This window comes from Pogoniulus pusillus, chromosome 12 (assembly GCF_015220805.1).
Source record: "Pogoniulus pusillus isolate bPogPus1 chromosome 12, bPogPus1.pri, whole genome shotgun sequence".
NCBI classification, from domain to species: Eukaryota; Metazoa; Chordata; class Aves; order Piciformes; family Lybiidae; genus Pogoniulus; species Pogoniulus pusillus.
Window position 1 is genome coordinate 23,395,049 of NC_087275.1, and position 17,654 is coordinate 23,412,702.

Here is a 17,654-nt window from a genome sequence, read left to right on the forward strand (position 1 = left end):
AAATCAATCTAACTTTTCCAATCAAAACATTTCTATGAGTATCATTTAATTCTTTCTTGTTTTAAACAAATATATATATATATTCCTCCCTGAACTAGCTAGCTATGTTTTACAAGTGAACCTGGATGATGCACCAGATGGTGCATATTCATCTAGCAGTTCAACTGGAAATGTGCATTCTTGAATGTAGACACCCTCCAGAAAGTTCTAGCCCCTTGTAGAAAGCAGGGAAAACAGTTCATGACTTGCATCTTGAAGACAGAGAAACCACAGTGCCCAACAATTTTTTGGACATGCACTGGAATGTTTCTTTTTCTCCTTTATTCAGGAATTCTTGATTGTAACAGGAGTATGTTGTCTGTTGCAACCATAAGTAAGGTTACGTGGTGTCAATCTTGGGTATGGTGTAGAAGGAACTTACACAGAAAAGGCTGCAGGCTAATTAATGCACACTGTCAATCTAAACTCACTGTTGCCAGGCATTTATAGCCCACATCCAAATTGTATTAATTTCTGACTGTCCATGCTGCCAGCCTGACAGATGACTGGTTCATGTAATAGTTGTATTTTCTTCTCATTAACAGCATCTTGCAGAAGGATCTTTAAGCAAATGTACAAGTTGCACGACAAGAAAACAGTGTTTTTCCAGCAGCCTTTGCTCTGCACAGCTCTGGCAGGTATCTCCCACCACATTCCACACCAACAATGCAATAGCAACCAAAAGGCCACGTAGGCATTTAATCTGTGAGTGCTGGGAGCACACAGCTACTGGCTGAATGCTCTGCAAACATTCTCCATGATATGCTTCCACTCCAGAGAGCTGCCGTTGGAGACTCCTCAAAGCCTAAGTTAGATTCATTTTAAAATACATCACTTTTTGACACTAAGTAAAACAAAATCCTAGGTTTATTGAATCATATGAAGAGCTGCAGAAAGAAGATGAAAAATTATGCCTTTGAACCATACTTCTGTCTCATCTGAAAACAGCTACCAAGAGTAGACTAAAAACCTCAAGTGATGGCATGTAAAAGTACCCTTTGTCCATCTTATAACTTTTATGTATCGACATAAATGTAGCTATCATCTTTCCTACTGTACCAAACAGAGCTGCCTAACACTGATGCCAGCAGGAGAGAGGGAACAACAAGAGGTATTGTGAAGAAAGGGAGTAGCAGGGCTAAGAAATGAAGAGCAGAGAACAGACAGGCTCCATATCTACTCTCACCCTAGGACAACAGAGCAATACAAATTATTTCCTCCAGTGGTGTCTTCCAGACATAGATGAAGATGCTACATTTGCCTTTGCCCCATGCTTTAAGATTGTTCACTTTAGTTAGACCAACACCTGAATAAGAAAAGTAATTATTTCAGTGAAACATGCTTCAAATAGAGAAATATTGCTGACTACAGCTGGTATCCATTAAATACACATCTACAAACTGCCATTAATCACACACAAAGATTATAAACATTATTGTTGTCAACATTTCAAATCTATATAAGTGGTTTTGCAGGCAATTAAAGCAGGGAAAGCACTCCCTTAGTTAAGGAAAGAGAACACCTAAGGAATAGTGCAGTAATCTTATCTTCTCTCAAAGGCAAAATTGTAAAGATTCTAGTGGTGACACTGTCTTTGTAATAAATGTAGGCTGCCTGAGCTAAACACATGAGAATATATATATAGCATGAACTTTTAAATAAAAGTTAGCAGGTTGCCCACAGAAAAACAATTTTTTTTTTCTCCCTCTTCTTGCTGCTTATGGAACTTTCTAACTCCTGCATGCTAGGGAGTAGAAAAAGTAACCTCTATTAAAAATTCCTATAATCACACAGCAAATATTGTAATATATAATGCCTCTGACACCAAATCTTGGACAAGAATTCATCCCACGGGAAGACCCTATTGGAGATGTTATTGTGCAGCTGCCAAAAGAAAGATACAGCCCTTGGGTTTTCTTCTCAGTCCTAGGGGCTGCAATAAAAATAGAAATAGGGGGAGAAGAGACAGGACGTCTCAGAGGGTAAGGATGTAGGCTGCCTTTGCTTGTTCCTCCTTGCAACATCACAGTCATTTGCTCCTGCTGTTATTGTAAGGAGGAGTCTATTGCCACTGGAAGGGTCTTTTTGAGAAAAACAAAACCCACTACACTTTACCAGAGGATAGAGATCCTTAGAGTAATTAAGTGAAAGGGTAGTGCTCTCTACTTATATATATATATCCTTATGTTTTATTTGTGGTATTTCTAGAACACCCAAGAACTGTGTTTTCCCATGTTCCTTCAAAAAATAAGTGTACATAAGCATGTTCCTGCACAGAAAAATAGATGTTAATAAAGGAGCACCTAATTAGGTGACAAACCTAAAGATCAAGGTACACTCACACTGCCATCTGTGACAAAATTGCAGTTGCTACTGTAAGTGCAGCAGTGCAGATCTGGCTTTGTGCTAACTGCTTCTGAGGTGGGTTTGGCAGCCTGAGCTGTGCTTGGAGCTGCTAACAAGAGCTGCAGGCAGCAGCTGTGAGGGTTAATTTAAGACTGGCTTGAGCATCTTTCCAGTATAGTGCTGCAACTGCATTGACTGTGGTGTACTGCTAGGACAAAAGTATAAATAAATCATATATAAAATCAGGGTTAATGCACAGAAGATAGGTGAGTGTTCCTTATTTCATAGAATCATAGGATTGGTTTGGTTGGAAAAGACCTATTAGGTCATTGTGTCCAACTGTTGACCTAACATGGCCATGGCCACTAAACCACATCCTGAAGTGCCATGTCTACACATCTTTTTAACACCTCCAGGAACAGTGACTCCACCACCTCCCTGGGCAGCCCATTCCAATGCCTAACCACCCTTTCAGTAAAGAGCTTTTTTCCTAATACCCACTCAAGAGAAGAGACTCACCTCCACCTTCCTACAACCTCCTTCATGCAGTTATAGAGAGCAATAAGGTCTCCCCTCAGCCTCCAGATTAAATAATCCCAGTTCCCTCAGCCACTCCTAAGACTTGTTCTCCAGTCCCTCTATCAGCTTTGTTGCCCTTCACTGGACATGCTCCAGCAATTCAATGTCCTTCTTGTAGTGGGGGCCCCAAAACTGAACACTATTTGAGACGCAGCTTCACCAGTGCCAAATACAGGGGCACAATCACTTCCCTGTTCCTGCTGGGCACACTGTTCCTGATACAGCCCAGAATCTTGTTGGCCTTCCTGGCCACCTGAGCACACTGCTGGCTTGTATTCAGACATCTGTCAGCCAGCATCCTCAGATCCTTTACTTCTGGGCAGCTTTTGAGCCACTCTGCCCCAAGATCATAGCATTGTGTGTGGTTGTTGTGACCCAGGTGCGGAGCCCAGCACTTGGCCTTGCTGGACCTGTTGTAACTGACCTTTGCCCATCAATCCAACCTGTCCAGAGCCCTCTGCAGAGCCCTCTTACCTTCAAGCAGATCAGTGTTCCCATCCAACTTGGTGTCATTTGCAGTCTTACTGAGGGTGCACTCAATTTCCTCATCCAGGTCATAGATAAAGATATCAGTATGAGTGCTGAGCCCTGAGGAGCAGCATTGGTGCCTGGCTGCCAGCTGGATTTAACTCCCTTCACCACCACTCCGTGGGCCCAACCATCCAGCCGGTTTTTAACCCAGGGAAGCATTGAATGCTACGGGAGACAGTGCCAAACGCTTCACCAAACATACACAGCTTGTCCCCTATCCGCTAAGCAGGTCACTTTGTAGATGAAGATCAATTTGTCAAGCAGGACCTGCCCTTCATGAATCCACGCTGACCAGGCCTAGTCACTCTGTTGCTGCATAATGACATGCAAGATGATCTGATCCACGGCTTTCCCTGCACCGAGGTCAGACTGGCAGCTCTATAGTTCCCCGGATTCTCCTTCTGGCCCTTCCTGCAGACAGGCACCAGATTTGCCAATCTCTGGTCAGCTGGGACCTCCCTAGCTAGCTGAGAGTGCTGGTAAATGATGGAAAGTGACTTGGTGAGAACTTCTGCCATTTCTCTGAGTGCCGTTGGGTATCTGCCATCTGGCCCTGTAGACCATTCTGCATCAGGAGTGGTGTGGTCAGCAGGAGCAGGGAGGTCATTCTGCCCCTGTACTCTGCACTGGTCAGACCACACCTTGAGTGCTGTGTTCAGTTCTGGGCCCCCCAGTTTAGGAGGGACATTGAGATGCTTGAGCATGTCCAGGTAAGGGCAATGAGGCTGGGGAGAGGCCTTGAGCACAGCCCTACGAGGAGAGGCTGAGGGAGCTGGGGTTGTTTAGCCTGGAGAAGAGGAGGCTCAGGGGTGACCTCATTGCTGTCTACAACTACCTGAGGGGAGGTTGTGGCCAGGGGGAGGTTGCTCTCTTCTCTCAGGTGGCCAGCACCAGAACAAGAGGACACAGCCTCAGGCTGCGCCAGGGGAAATTTAGGCTTGAGGTGAGGAGAAAGTTCTTCACTGAGAGAGTCATTGGACACTGGAATGGGCTGCCCGGGGAGGTGGTGGAGTCGCCGTCCCTGGAGCTGTTCAAGGCAGGAATGGACGTGGCACTTGGTGTCATGGTCTAGCCTTGAGCTCTGTGGTAGAGTTGGACTTGATGATCTGTGAGGTTTCTTCCAACCCTGATGATACTGTGATACTGTGATACTGTGTGATACCAGCACCTGTAGAGGTGTTGGAGTGAGTGCAGAGGAGGGTAATGAATCTGGGGAAGGGCCTGAAGAATAAATCTTATGAGGAGTGACTGAGGGAGCTGAGGCTGTTTAGTTTCAAGAAGAGGAGGCTGAAGGGAGACCTAATTGCTCTCTACAGCTACCTGAAAGGACATTGCGGAGAAGCTGCTGCTGGTCTCTTCTCACAGGTAAACAGTGACAGAACAAGAGGGAATGGCCTCAAGCTGTGGCTGGGTAGGTTTAGACCAGACACACACTAGGGAAAAAAAAATCTTGGAAAGAGTGGTGAGGCATTGGAATGGGCTGTGCAGGGAGGTGGTTGAGTCACCAACCCTGGATGTGTTTAAAAGTCATTTGGATGTGGTGCCTGGGGACATGTTTTAGGGTGAACCTTGTAGAGTAGGGACATCAGTTGGACTTGGAGATCCTGAGGGTCTTTTTCCAAGCTGAATGTTTTTGTGATTCTGCCTGAAAGATGCAGCAAGTCACTAACCATCTCCTTTTGGATTATGTGGCTTTCACCTCAAACAACACTGGGACGAGCATCCCAGGGACAGTTTTGCACGAGGCATAGTTAGGCAATGGAGCTCCTCTTAACACACATTACTACACCCAAGGACTCAGAAGATTTCCAAAAGGGGTAGAGATTTTTATACACTGTGTGAAGGGCTTAAAAGAGACAAATCACACATAACCATCAAAACCCACTAATGCTAAAGCAAACAGCTTAAGCTGTCTTTTAACTGCTGGCATTTAGGAGGGCTGCAGACAATATATTTCATTGTTGTTTCTTATAACATGTTCTAAATCATTTGGTGTGGGTTAGTCTCAAGGAACTGAGAGTGCAGTGGAATAGAGGAGTTCCCAGTATGGGATTTGATATGAGAGGTGGTAATAATGCTGGGAATGATCATCACAGATGCTCAGTACAGCATTCCCCAGGCACAAAGAAAGTGTACAAATGCTGCTTGTTAATATAGCAGCTCTCCTGTTGTCCTGAGATGTTGAGCAGTGATACATTCAAAAGCTCACTCTTTTACTGTATTGTTTTTATAGTACTTAAAGGTCTGAATCTGAGTTTCCACTTTCTGGTAGTGCTTTTTTCTTTATTGCTTGCATGAGTTGTTCCATTTCATTATCCACAGGTATAGTAAATCTTTCCTGCTTTGACAGGGACTGCTCTGTTACGATTACCTGCTGCCACTGTGGTTCACGGGAAGGTGCTGCCAGCTGGGCAGACCTGTAAAGCAAGACAAGTGAATTCCCCAGCATTAAAGGTTTTTTCTGAAAACACAGGAAGCAATTAGCTCTCTCTATATTCAGAACAGTGCTTGTATTGCAAGGAGACACTGCCAGACAGAGGCTGGGGGCAGACAGTGCCTTGATCCTTCCCAAACTTCAGAGATGTTTGAACCTTTCATCACATTCAAAAACCCTTTGGAAAAACCATCTGGAAAATTCATAACACATAGGAACATGTGATATTTAGCTGTGAAATAACATGGATACAAACTGTACCAAATCAATCATTCCACACGGTTCTTACAAGGGGAAACAAAACTTCATGACAAGCAGCAGAAGAGACAGAAAGTACTTGTTCTTCTAATGGGCCCAGCAGCTCTTGTCTCAGCTAACATGAACAGAAATCAGTAGGAGACAGAAACGAGGGTTTACCAGCATTACAGGCTGCTTTCCAGACAGGAAAGGGAAAGGATGCAGGAGATGGCAACATGGGTTTATACAAGTCACCTGCCCCACTACCAATGAATGGACAAGAAACTCCCTTGTGGCCCTGTGCACTGTGCTGGAGGGACAGTCTACCAAGTGGTGACCATTGGACTTAGACTGCTGAGGGGAAGGTTTATTAAACCTATCATCTCCTTAATGATATTTTTATGCACTGCAATTATGAAAACAAAACAAGTGAAGACAGCTTCATATGAAGAGCACAATATTTTAATTTTCAAATAGATGACCAGAACATATTTGGAGGCTGTGATAAGCCCAAGCTCACAACCATTACATCAGGCTTTGCAGTCAAATGTGAAGCTTTGGCAACAGATGAATACAGAAGGTTCAACCCATACCCAAGGGGCCACAGTCCTGTGTAAGGCCAAGAAGCCTTGACAAAAAAATGGAATTTCAACTATAGCCTCATAAAACTCATCAAAATTTAGTAAGTTTAGCACCATTACTATTTTTTCTCAATCCAATCTTAGTTATATAAATCATTTTTATTTGCCTTAATAAGGCAAAGGAATGGGGCGGGGGCTGACATTTTTGGCAACTAGTTTCTACTCAGCTACTAAGTGTAGAGATAATCATTGCTATCTGAAAAACTAAAATTAACCTCTTACTAATATAGTCCCTCTAAATATTTGCCTGTTAATCACAGATGCAACATCCCTTCCTCTTTTTGCACAATATACAGTACAAATGGGTTTTTGAATGTGATGAAAGGTTCAAACATCTCTGAAGTTTGGGAAGGATCAAGGCCCTGTCTGCCTGGCAGAGCACATTTTCCTTCTCCAAAGCAACTTTAGTTTTGTGGAAGCCCAGAGAGATTCCTGGAATTTTCCAGCTGTTACAATCCTCAAACATTTTACTCTTGAACGTGATTAGTAGGTGCACCAATTTTGTCTTTCATCTGCATGTTCCTAACAGATGAACTGGTTTTGTACCCCCTCATAAACCTACAAATTAAACTCCTACCTGCTCCCTGCTCCTTAATTTAGTGCTTTGGGACAGCACTGTTGTTAGCTCACTTAAGAACAAAACCATTTTTCAGATGAGCTGCAATAACCTTGTCTTCAAACAGCAAACTGCAACTTAGAAAAAAATATTTAACTTCAACAAGCTTAAGTGCATTCAGTTTAACCACACATGGAAGAAATTCTTCCCAGAAAAGAGAAAATTCTGACTGAAGTCTGGGGGAATCTTGTGCTCGTGAAAGTGTTTTTTATGGCTCTTCTACAGTCAGGTTCGTCACCGACTGCCCCTTGCAGCACCAACAAGTGAATATGGGTAACTATTTCCAGGAGCAAGATATAATTGCCACTTACACAGTATAAATAATTGCTTAGGCAGCAGAAAAAAAAGGAATAAGTTGTTTGTTCACTGCACTTCAAACTGGATTATTACTTTTTCAACATAGAGAGATATACTTTAGCCTCTCACTGGAGTTCCTAAGAATAAAGAGGCAAGTTAATCCATAACTCCTAAAGGCAATTAGGGTACCTAAAAGTACTAACTGCAAGGATGCTTCTAGTGACTCTCTGGCAATGCTCATTAGGTACTAAATTCAGCGACAACAAGAGCAATGTCTTTTAAAGGTACCCAAGGCTACCAGCCAGTTCAGGGGGAAATATGGTGGTACTGGCATCCTTGCTTACATGGGAATGAGAGTGTGCTAAACCTTGCTCTTTAGCCAACCTGGCACATGCATTAAGTGTCTCAAATAACTGATCTAAAATATTTAGCTCCATTTTTTCAAATGCTGCTGTCCTTCCAGGGGGATTGGTGTATCATTAGGGAGGGAAGCAGTGCTGGAAAAGACAGTTTGGTCACAGAATCACAGAATTAACCAGGTTGGAAAAGACCTTCAAGATCATCAGGTCCAACCTATCACCTAACTCTTCTAATTAACTAAACCATGGCACTAAGCACCTCATCCAGCCTCCTTTTAAACGCCTCCAGGAATTGTGACTCCACCACCTCCTGGGGCCTCTTCACTCTCTCTGTGAAGAACTTCTTCCTAACATCCAGTCTAAACCTGCCCCGGCACAGCTTGAGACTGTGTCCTCTTGTTTTGTCACTGGGAGCCTGAGAGGAGACCAAATCCCACCTGGCTACGATCTCCCTTCAGGTAGTTGTAGACAGCAATAAGGTCACCCCTGAGCCTCCTTTTCTTCAGGCTAACAATCCCAACTCACTCACCAGCCTTGCTGCCCTTCTCTGGACACATTCCAACACCTCAATATCTTTCTTAAATTGAGGGGCCCAGAACTGGACACAGTACTCAAGGTGTGGCCTGACCAGCACTGAGTACAGGGGCAGAATGACTTCTCTGGCCCTACTGGCCACACTGCTCCTGATACGGCCCAGGATGCCTGTCCTTTGGTTTCTTCCCAGAAATAAGAGATGTGTGGAACAGGCTAGGGTGGGTCTACTAATCCAGAAACAGGACTAAACCTGATCTCCTGGTGGTAAAGATGAGAGATTAAGCTAAGGAGCTATATAGCCAGGGTAGTCACAATGAGACACATTGCCTGCAATAGAACAAGGGGACAGTCTCAAGTTGTGCCAGGGAAAGTATAGGCTGGATGTTAGGAGGAAGTTCTTCACAGAGAGAGTGATTGGCATTGGAATGGGCTGCCCAGGGAGGTGGTGGAGGCACCGTCCCTGGAGGTGTTCAAGAAAAGCCTGGATGAGGCACTTAGTGCCATGGCCTAGTTGACTGGATAGGGCTGGGGGATAGGCTGGAGTGGATGATCTTGGAGGTCTCTTCCAACCTTGTTTATTCTATGATTCTATGAATAAGTCCTCCACTTCTTTAAACAAAAATCTTTAAAGATACAAAAGTTTGATGCTTTCCTTTGTTAGGATTTTTTTTTCCTTCAGAAGAAGCTTGGGATCCACAAACCTAACTTCCCAAACTCAGGTCCTGCCTGATAATCTGCACAGAAGAAATTTCCGCTTTCTGATGGACCAATAAACTTCTCTTGCTGTGGTGGTTTGGGTGTACCCTGCCCCCCCACACTTTAGAAGTACCCCACTAGACTCAGTCAGCTCTGGGAATATAAATGAAGCTATTTATTTACAGCTAGCACAATATACAAGCAGATATTTACAGTATATACAGTTATATACAGAAATATACAAGGTAAAAGTAATACAGAAGCACAGCTTCCCTCCCAGAAACCTGAGTCCCCAGGAGGGGCTCTCAACCACTCCTGCACCTTCCCCCTGCCCCTCTCATCCTCACCCCAGTCCTAAGGAAGAATAGAGGTTCAGCCAAGAGGTTAAGAAGCATAGTGGAAGGTGAGGTTAGGGAGCTGCAGCTCAGTCTGAAGCCAGAAGCAGAGTGAAGAAAATGGTGAAAGTGTTATCTAATGTTTTTCTTTCTTGTTCCCATACATCTCAGCGAGACTGTGAGGGGAGAAGACATAACCATTGGGTTGGTATTTTTTTCCTTTCACAGCCTATGATCTACTTTTTCTCACCAAAACATTCTACCCTGCTTCAAACTAGCACAATTGAATCCTAGGAAGGATGGCATTTGGACAATCCTGCATGCACAAAGGTCAGAACAGCACCAGGCTGCTGAAAGAAACACAGTTGTGAAAGCAAAAAACCCACCAGTGAGGTGTTTGCTGTACATTCCAGAGGTATGAAGTGGAACTTTGATTACAGTAGAAGTGCTCTCACTAAAATCCTCTTTCTATTTGGAATGCCTATGAGTTGCAATACAGAGAACTACATGTAGGTTTTTATAAACCTAACAGCACTGCATTTATGAGGGCTTATGATGCAGCAGTGCCATTTTAATAATAATAATAATAATAACAACAACTGGTAGTACAATTGTGGTCACTGTTTCACTTTTGAGAAAAATAACTTCTATCTGAATATGACTTCTAACACAGTAAATAAGCCTCTTGCCTAGATTGCAGTCTAATTGTTTGAAATACACTACCAACTGTTTTAGAATCTGAACCAGTTGCAGTTGAAATATTCACAGTGCTTTAAGTGGACAATTTCACACATGAGTTAATTTCTTATGGGTATGTATCCTAGGAAAAAAATGCCTGTCTTGTCTCTTTGTGCTGCACTGGTAAGTGACAGGTATGGCTCCCTGCATCCCTACCTAGGTGAGACCAGGTAATCAATTAACTATACCAGAAAGGATCCAGGTACCCAATCAAGTTAATAGATCATCCCTAACTGTTGCCATGAAACACAGCACTGTTAATTCATGTCCCTGAAATGTACAAGATATCTGGGAAAGTGCATTTACACAGTGAGTAAGTCCATAGATGTACAGCTCCTTGTCCTAGAGTAATCTCTACTACCCTTAGCTCCAGGATACTCACCTTGCTGCATCACATTTGCTGCACCTGCTTCTCACCTCTCTCTCTATGGGTATCAGCTTCTGTTACTGACAACTCACTTGGGATAGGAATTTGTGAGGTTTAAGCATTCTCTTTTATTCCAAGCCTTGGGAAGAGTAAACACTCCTAGACTGGATGAAGCCAGGTACATGGGGTGGGGTTTGTTCCTCACTGCTAATTTTCCTCAAGGAATGATATTTTTCCCATTGCTTCATCTCCTATGTAATTTTCCTTTACTGCCCTCTTCTGATTTAACTCTTGGATATTAGGTAGGTTAATAGTGAACAGACTACCTGCAAGTTGCCCAGTATTGTAAATATATCACAAATGAGGCACTTCCCTCACTCTGCCTCTTAGAGATACTTGTCATTATAATTCCACTGTAGGCAATAAAATAAAAGATCACCAAGGATGCTAGACAAAGGAATCTCTGAGCTGAGGGGATAAATCAGAAGCAAAAAAATAAACAATATAAGCATAAATTTCCATACTTTCTTCAAGCTTTTTGAATGATGTTGTAACATACACATTACAAATATCCAGATATGCAAAAGCTTGTACCAGTCTTCCCACCAAAGAGCCAGAAAGCATACACATAGGAATGATTTTTGACACTCATTGGGCTGAAGGAAAATACAATAAATGTTCTCAGTTTCCTCAAAAAGCAACTGGCTTTTTGTAATCAGAGAGTTCTGAGTTCTGTCCATGGGGTTTTATTTATGGGGCCTTATTGACTTTCAGCATTTTGCCATTGCATATTGATACAAACAAATTATTCACAGAACCACAGAATACACTGTTTGGAGGGAAACCCCAGAGATCGTCTAGGGTAACCTCCTTCTAGTAAGCAGGGACATCCCCAACTAGATCACGTTGCTCAAAGCCCTGTGAAGCCTAACTATGAGTGTCTCTAGGGATGGGGCTTTCACCTCCCTGGACAACTTGTATCAGTGTTCCATCACCCTCATAAAAATGAACTTCTTCCTAACGTCCAGTCTAAATCTACTCTTCTCTAGTTTAAAACAATTATCCCTTGTCCTATTGCTACAGGCTTTTTTAAACAACCCCTCCCCAGCTTTCTTGTAGGTTCCTTACAGGCTGCAAAGCTGTTATTAACTCTTCCTGGAGCCATCTCCTCTCCAGGCTGAACATCCCCAGCTCTCGCAGCCTGTCTTCACTGGAGGGGTGCTCCAGTCCTCTGATCATTTTTGTGGCCCTGCTCTGGACCTGTTCTTTCTTGTGTTGTGGGATCCAGAGCTGGACACAGTGCTTCTGGTGAGGTCTCACCAGAGCAGAGTAGAGCAGCAGAAACACCTTTCTTGACCTGATGGCCATGCTTCTTTTGATGCAGCCCAGGATATGATTTGCCTTCTGGGATGCAAATGCCCATTGTTGGCTCAGGTCAAGCTTTTTTTCTACTGGTACCCCCAAGCCCTTTACTGCAGGGCTCTTCTCTATCCCTCAGCATGTATTGATAATGAGGATTTTCCCAAGGTGCAGGACCTTGCACTTATCCTGGTTGAACCTCATGAGGTTCACCTGGACCAAGTTCTTCAGCTTGTCTGGGTCCCTCTGGATGACATTCTGTCCCTCTGGCATATCAACCACACCATTCATAGAATCATAGAATCAAGCAGGTTGGAAGAGACCTCCAAGATCATCCAGTCCAACCTAGCACCCAGCCCTGTTCAATCAACTAGACCACAGCACCAAGTGCCTCACCTGAGTGTCATCTGCAAATCTACTAAAGGTGCACTTGATCCCACTCTCTATGTTATTGATGAAGATATTGAGCAGCACTTGTGCCAGCACAGTCCCCTGAGAGAGCACTTGTCACCCATCTCCATCTGGACATCAAACCATGGACCACTACCCCCTGAATGCAACTGCCCAGTCAATTCCTGATCCACTGAACAGTGCACCCATGGAATCCATATCTAGATATATTTCAAATTTTGTCTTTCCTCATCGTGAAGTTAAATAGCCTGATATAAAATACAAACTTACATGCTTTCATTTCTGTGTAAACAGCATCAGCCAACAAATAACCTGTTACACAGTTAGGGAATAAATTGGTTTAGAAATGACAATTCTCAGCAGAATTTACCAGCTCCCTTTATAAACTGAGTCACCAAATCTTCATAGACAGATGTTAGTCTTTACTACTTGTACTGCATACACCTCTGGGAGCCTAAGCTGGAGTGTCTTTATGAATTATTAGACTTCAATTGCAATGGAACCCATCGACTGCATCTCAAATTCAGAAATCCTGCTGCTGGTCATTCACAAACTGTAGAGAAACACAGTCTTAATTTGCAGGATGCATTTTCTAAGCTGATATCTGACAAGCAACACATCTAACATAGGAACAACAGAGACACTCCTCCTGGAGTCCTCCAGTCACCAGTTTTGCAGTTTTGTTTCTGCCCAGAGTTGCAGTGTCCTAATAGTACTTTTGGCCAGAGGTTTCTGGAATGCACAGCAAGTTGGTAACATTACATCAGCTGGGATCACAGAAGCCAAGCTAACCAGTTGCTAAAGCCCCAGGAACAGTGGATTTGGAAATCCTTATCAGATCAACTGGACTTTTGAGAGGGGAACTGCTGAAGTCAGCTCAGCCAGACAAACAGGAGATTCTCCCCCAGTCTGCCAGACAGTAGTTAAAGCAGCTGCTTTAACCTTGCTGAACCTGACTCAATCAGAGCAGGTGAGACTCAACTTCTAATCACAGTCATAAGAAAGACTTAGAAACTCTCCTGTGAGAGGAGAGGATGGGTAAAGGCAGAGGTAAAGGCACAGAACAACAGCACATGTATCATGGCCCTTAAAAGATGGAAGGTCTTTACTATATCCTTACTCCAGGCAACTGTCTAATCATGGTGGTTTGTGACCTCTGGCTTGTGACATTTGTCTCTGGCACTGCTAGCTAGCTGACCTGAACCACAACAATCATCTAAGCTGAACTGTAGGTAGAGATGTAATTGCACACACCCTGCTGCCACCCTGAAAAAACCCCATGCACTGTGGGCTGGAATGTTTCCAGGGCCCCAGGCAGTGTCTCACTGACAATAGTTCTTATGTTTAAAAACCACTCTCCTTTGATTGCCAGGTTAAGATTCTGTATATTGCCCTTGCAGCTTTCCCTCTGTGACTTTTTAATGACTCAGCTATTTAAATCTATAGACGTCAAATGCAACACAGATTTTTTCTTTAAACAAATAAGAATCTCCAAGTGTAGGTGGTAATAGTTGAGTTAGAAGGAGGTGATGCTTCTCAGAAAGGCTTGCTTGAAGGGAAATATGGAAACTCTGGAAACCTGAACTGTCCATTAAAGAGAAGGTCCCCACAGTGGGATTCAAGCGTGATGAGACAGACACTCAGGTAGAGTGAGGTTCATGCAAGCTGCAGGGTAAACTGAACAGAGAGAGAAGGGATCAGAAGGATGAGAAGAGTGTAGGAAATGAGTTAAAGATTGAAATGAGGCATACAGAAGAATATGGGAATAGTCTATAGAAAAATATTTTAAAGTTTAAAGACATACCTTTGATCAGGACTGGTATGGACAGAGAGCTACCGACACTGAGAGTAAGAGAAAATATCCTTTGTTTGTAAGTCAAAGGATAAAACTATAAATTTTTGGACCAAAGAGAGGACACAGAAAGCTCAGGAGTAGTAAATCCCTGAAGTTAAACTCTGATAGGCTGTAAGAATTGGCTTTAAAAGACAGAACTGCAAAAAGCCTTGGTGTAAATATAAGCCTTGTTTCCATAACAGAAGACTAAGATCTGAGATTAGAATCCATTCATACTGAAGGAGATAGGTTGTGAGCATCCTATAACAAGAACTCACACCAACTTACACCAAATCAACTTCAGCTCCCTAGAGCAAGAGCTAAGGTGCAGTACAGTATGAAAATGTTTCTAAATAAGCTTTAATGCATAAGGAGGTCTGGAATGACACCTCTGTGTCAGGGATGCTGTAGAAATAGCTAATTGGACTTCTGGAATAGGTAGAGTGCACTTATCCAGAGTGGCTTCATATTACAATGGCAAATGCCTGAGCAGAAACACCTTTATGTCTTCCCTTCTGCCTCATGTCTCTTACTTTCTTCTCCCTGGTGGAGTGTGAGCAACCTCCACTGTCTTTGGAGCCCAGAAATGGAGCATGATTACCTCTGGCAGAAGAGCAAAGGAGTCCCAGTTCAGCTGCCATTGTGCAGCTGTTAGCCTCATCTGACTGCTCCTGTCTGAGAAGCTGCAATGCTGGTACATCACCAACTGCTGGATAACACAGCAGAAGGCTGGAACCAGTACTTTAATAAAGTGTTTGAATAATATGGTAGGGAGTATCATAGAATCATACAATCAGTCAGGGTTGGAAGGGATCACAAGGATCATCTAGTTCCAAACCTCCTGCCATGGGCAGGGACACCCTACCCTAGATCAGGAGTAGGGGGGAAGGTTTCCAAAATATCCAGCTTGGAAAGCTCATGGTTATTTATAGCCAGTTGCATTGAACTGAAGACAGCCCCAAGCAAGTAAAGGTTCACAGCTTGCAGCCAGGGCAGCCTATTTCAGTATGAAGTTGTAACCTGGAGTAATGCTCCATCATATAGGACCAAGAGAACTCAGGTCACTACACAGGTCTCTTTAGTTATATATCCTTCCTGTACAGCACCCACAACACAGACTCCCAGAATGACAGAATGACAGAATCACAGAATGGTAGAGGTTGGAAGGAACCTCCAGTGATCACTGAATCCCCTGTCGAAAGCAGGATCACCTAGTGTGGGCCAGCCAGGAATGCATCCAGGCCGGTTCTGAAAGGCTCCAGAGAAGGAGACTCCACAACCCCCCTGGGCAGCACATGAATCTCCTGAAAGGAATATATACTAAACAAGCTTTTCAAACTGAACTGTGTAACTGATATCCTCTCATGGAGAGCGATGCCTAATTTTTGCTTTTGCTCCAATTACATCAAAGAGTGAAAGCTGTCTTCCAGGAGATTTCTAGCCTTTATATCACATTGCATTGACTCCATCAACATTTAAGATCAGTTGACAAGACACAGCACATGAGACTTCTTATTTTGTGGATCCAAACTACTGATGAAATGAAAAAGACATAAACTCAGCAGTACAAATGACAAGACTACAAAAGCTTAGACTCATCTTAGGCACTTGCTGGGTTTTTTTTTTTCTTTTTTGCCTTTTTTTTTTCCTCTCCAAAATGGAAAACTCAGTCATACAAGCAGATAGGAACAAAGCAAAGCTGAGGACAGGAGTCTGTGGGATAACTAGTCACTTTGCAAATGACTGCTTATTTTAAATGGAAATATTTCTGATCTCTGGTTTGTTCAGTTAGCTATGGCCATGGTTGTGAAACAGCAGATTTTTAATAAATTGGCCATAGCTGCATTTCCTTTCTTTCATGAAGTACTTCACTAAGGCAGATATGCCTTGGAGTAAAAGACTGGCAGATGCAGAGATATATAGGTCATAGGCTCTTCAGCACTGACAAAGGAATTGCTCTATGCCTATACATTGTCTGCCTCTTGCTGACTAAGAGTAACTATAAAAGCTCTCATTATAAACTGAAATATCTAAACCTGAGGATAAACATACTGTCTAAACTAAGTATTATGCACTCTCATTATAAACTGAAATATCTAAACCTGAGGATAAACATACTGTCTAAACTAAGTACTGTGCTCGATTTTATATACCCTCTGTGAAAATAGATTTCCTGATTAAACAAAACAAAGCATCTGCCCATTCAAAATATGGAAGTGACACAATCTGCTGATTTTTTTTCTATTGTTCATATTGATGCCTCTAATTAGCAACTCTGACTTCCAAATGGGTAGACTAGATGACACCATCTGATCTAGGATCATATCAGCAGCTGTTAACAGTTCCAGATGCTTCAGAGGAGGCAGACAAAATCTTCAAGATGAGGCTTTGTACAAAGATTAAATAGTCCATTTCCTTATTTTAATGTTTGCTTTCAAGTTCCTGAATTATGACAGTTTTTACTATCCTTCCTCTTCAGTTCTGTACATACTGTTGTGTGTTCTGAGAACACAGATATCTTTCAGCATCCTCCATCTGCTTTTACTCATGGCCTCAGAATTATACTCTAGTATTGCATCCATTGCTATCCATTCTGACTTTATTGAAATATAAGTTTTACCTTTTTTTGTTTGACTTTTGGGTTAACTGAACATCTCTTTGCTCTTGATTTATAATCAAAAATACAAGAACACAAAACATATTTCCTGTAGTTATCCACCCAATTCATATACAGAAACCCCTAATTTGAGGTTTGTTGTTCTTCCCAGTTGCTTCTAAAATTCTTCTTTTCAGCTGCTCATTCTTTTTACATGACAACCAGAACTCAGACAATTCCAAATAAGTCACAGATTTATTTAGCATATAAATCCATAACTTCTTCCATGCCACTCCTAGATTTGCACTGAAGTTTTCAGTGAAAACTTTTTTTTTCTCAGTGGTTGCCAATAGCTTTGAGGTCTGACATCTGCATAAGTATGTCAAGCAATTAATCCAAAATACAATATCCACATTAATTTTCATCTGATGTTCTGTGACCTAGCTTACCTATTGCAACAGTGACCTTCACAGAATTGTCAGGTTTGGAAGGGACCTTAAGGATCATCTAGTTCCAAACCCCTACCATGTGCAGGGACACCTTCTGCTAGATCAGGTTGCCCAGAGTCCCAGCCAGCCTGGCCTTAAAAATTTCCAGGAAGGGGGCATCCATCACCTTCCTGGACAATCTGTTCCCGTGTCTCCCACCCTCATGGTGAAGAACTTCTTTCTAACATCTAATCTGAGTCTCCTCTCATCTAGTTGG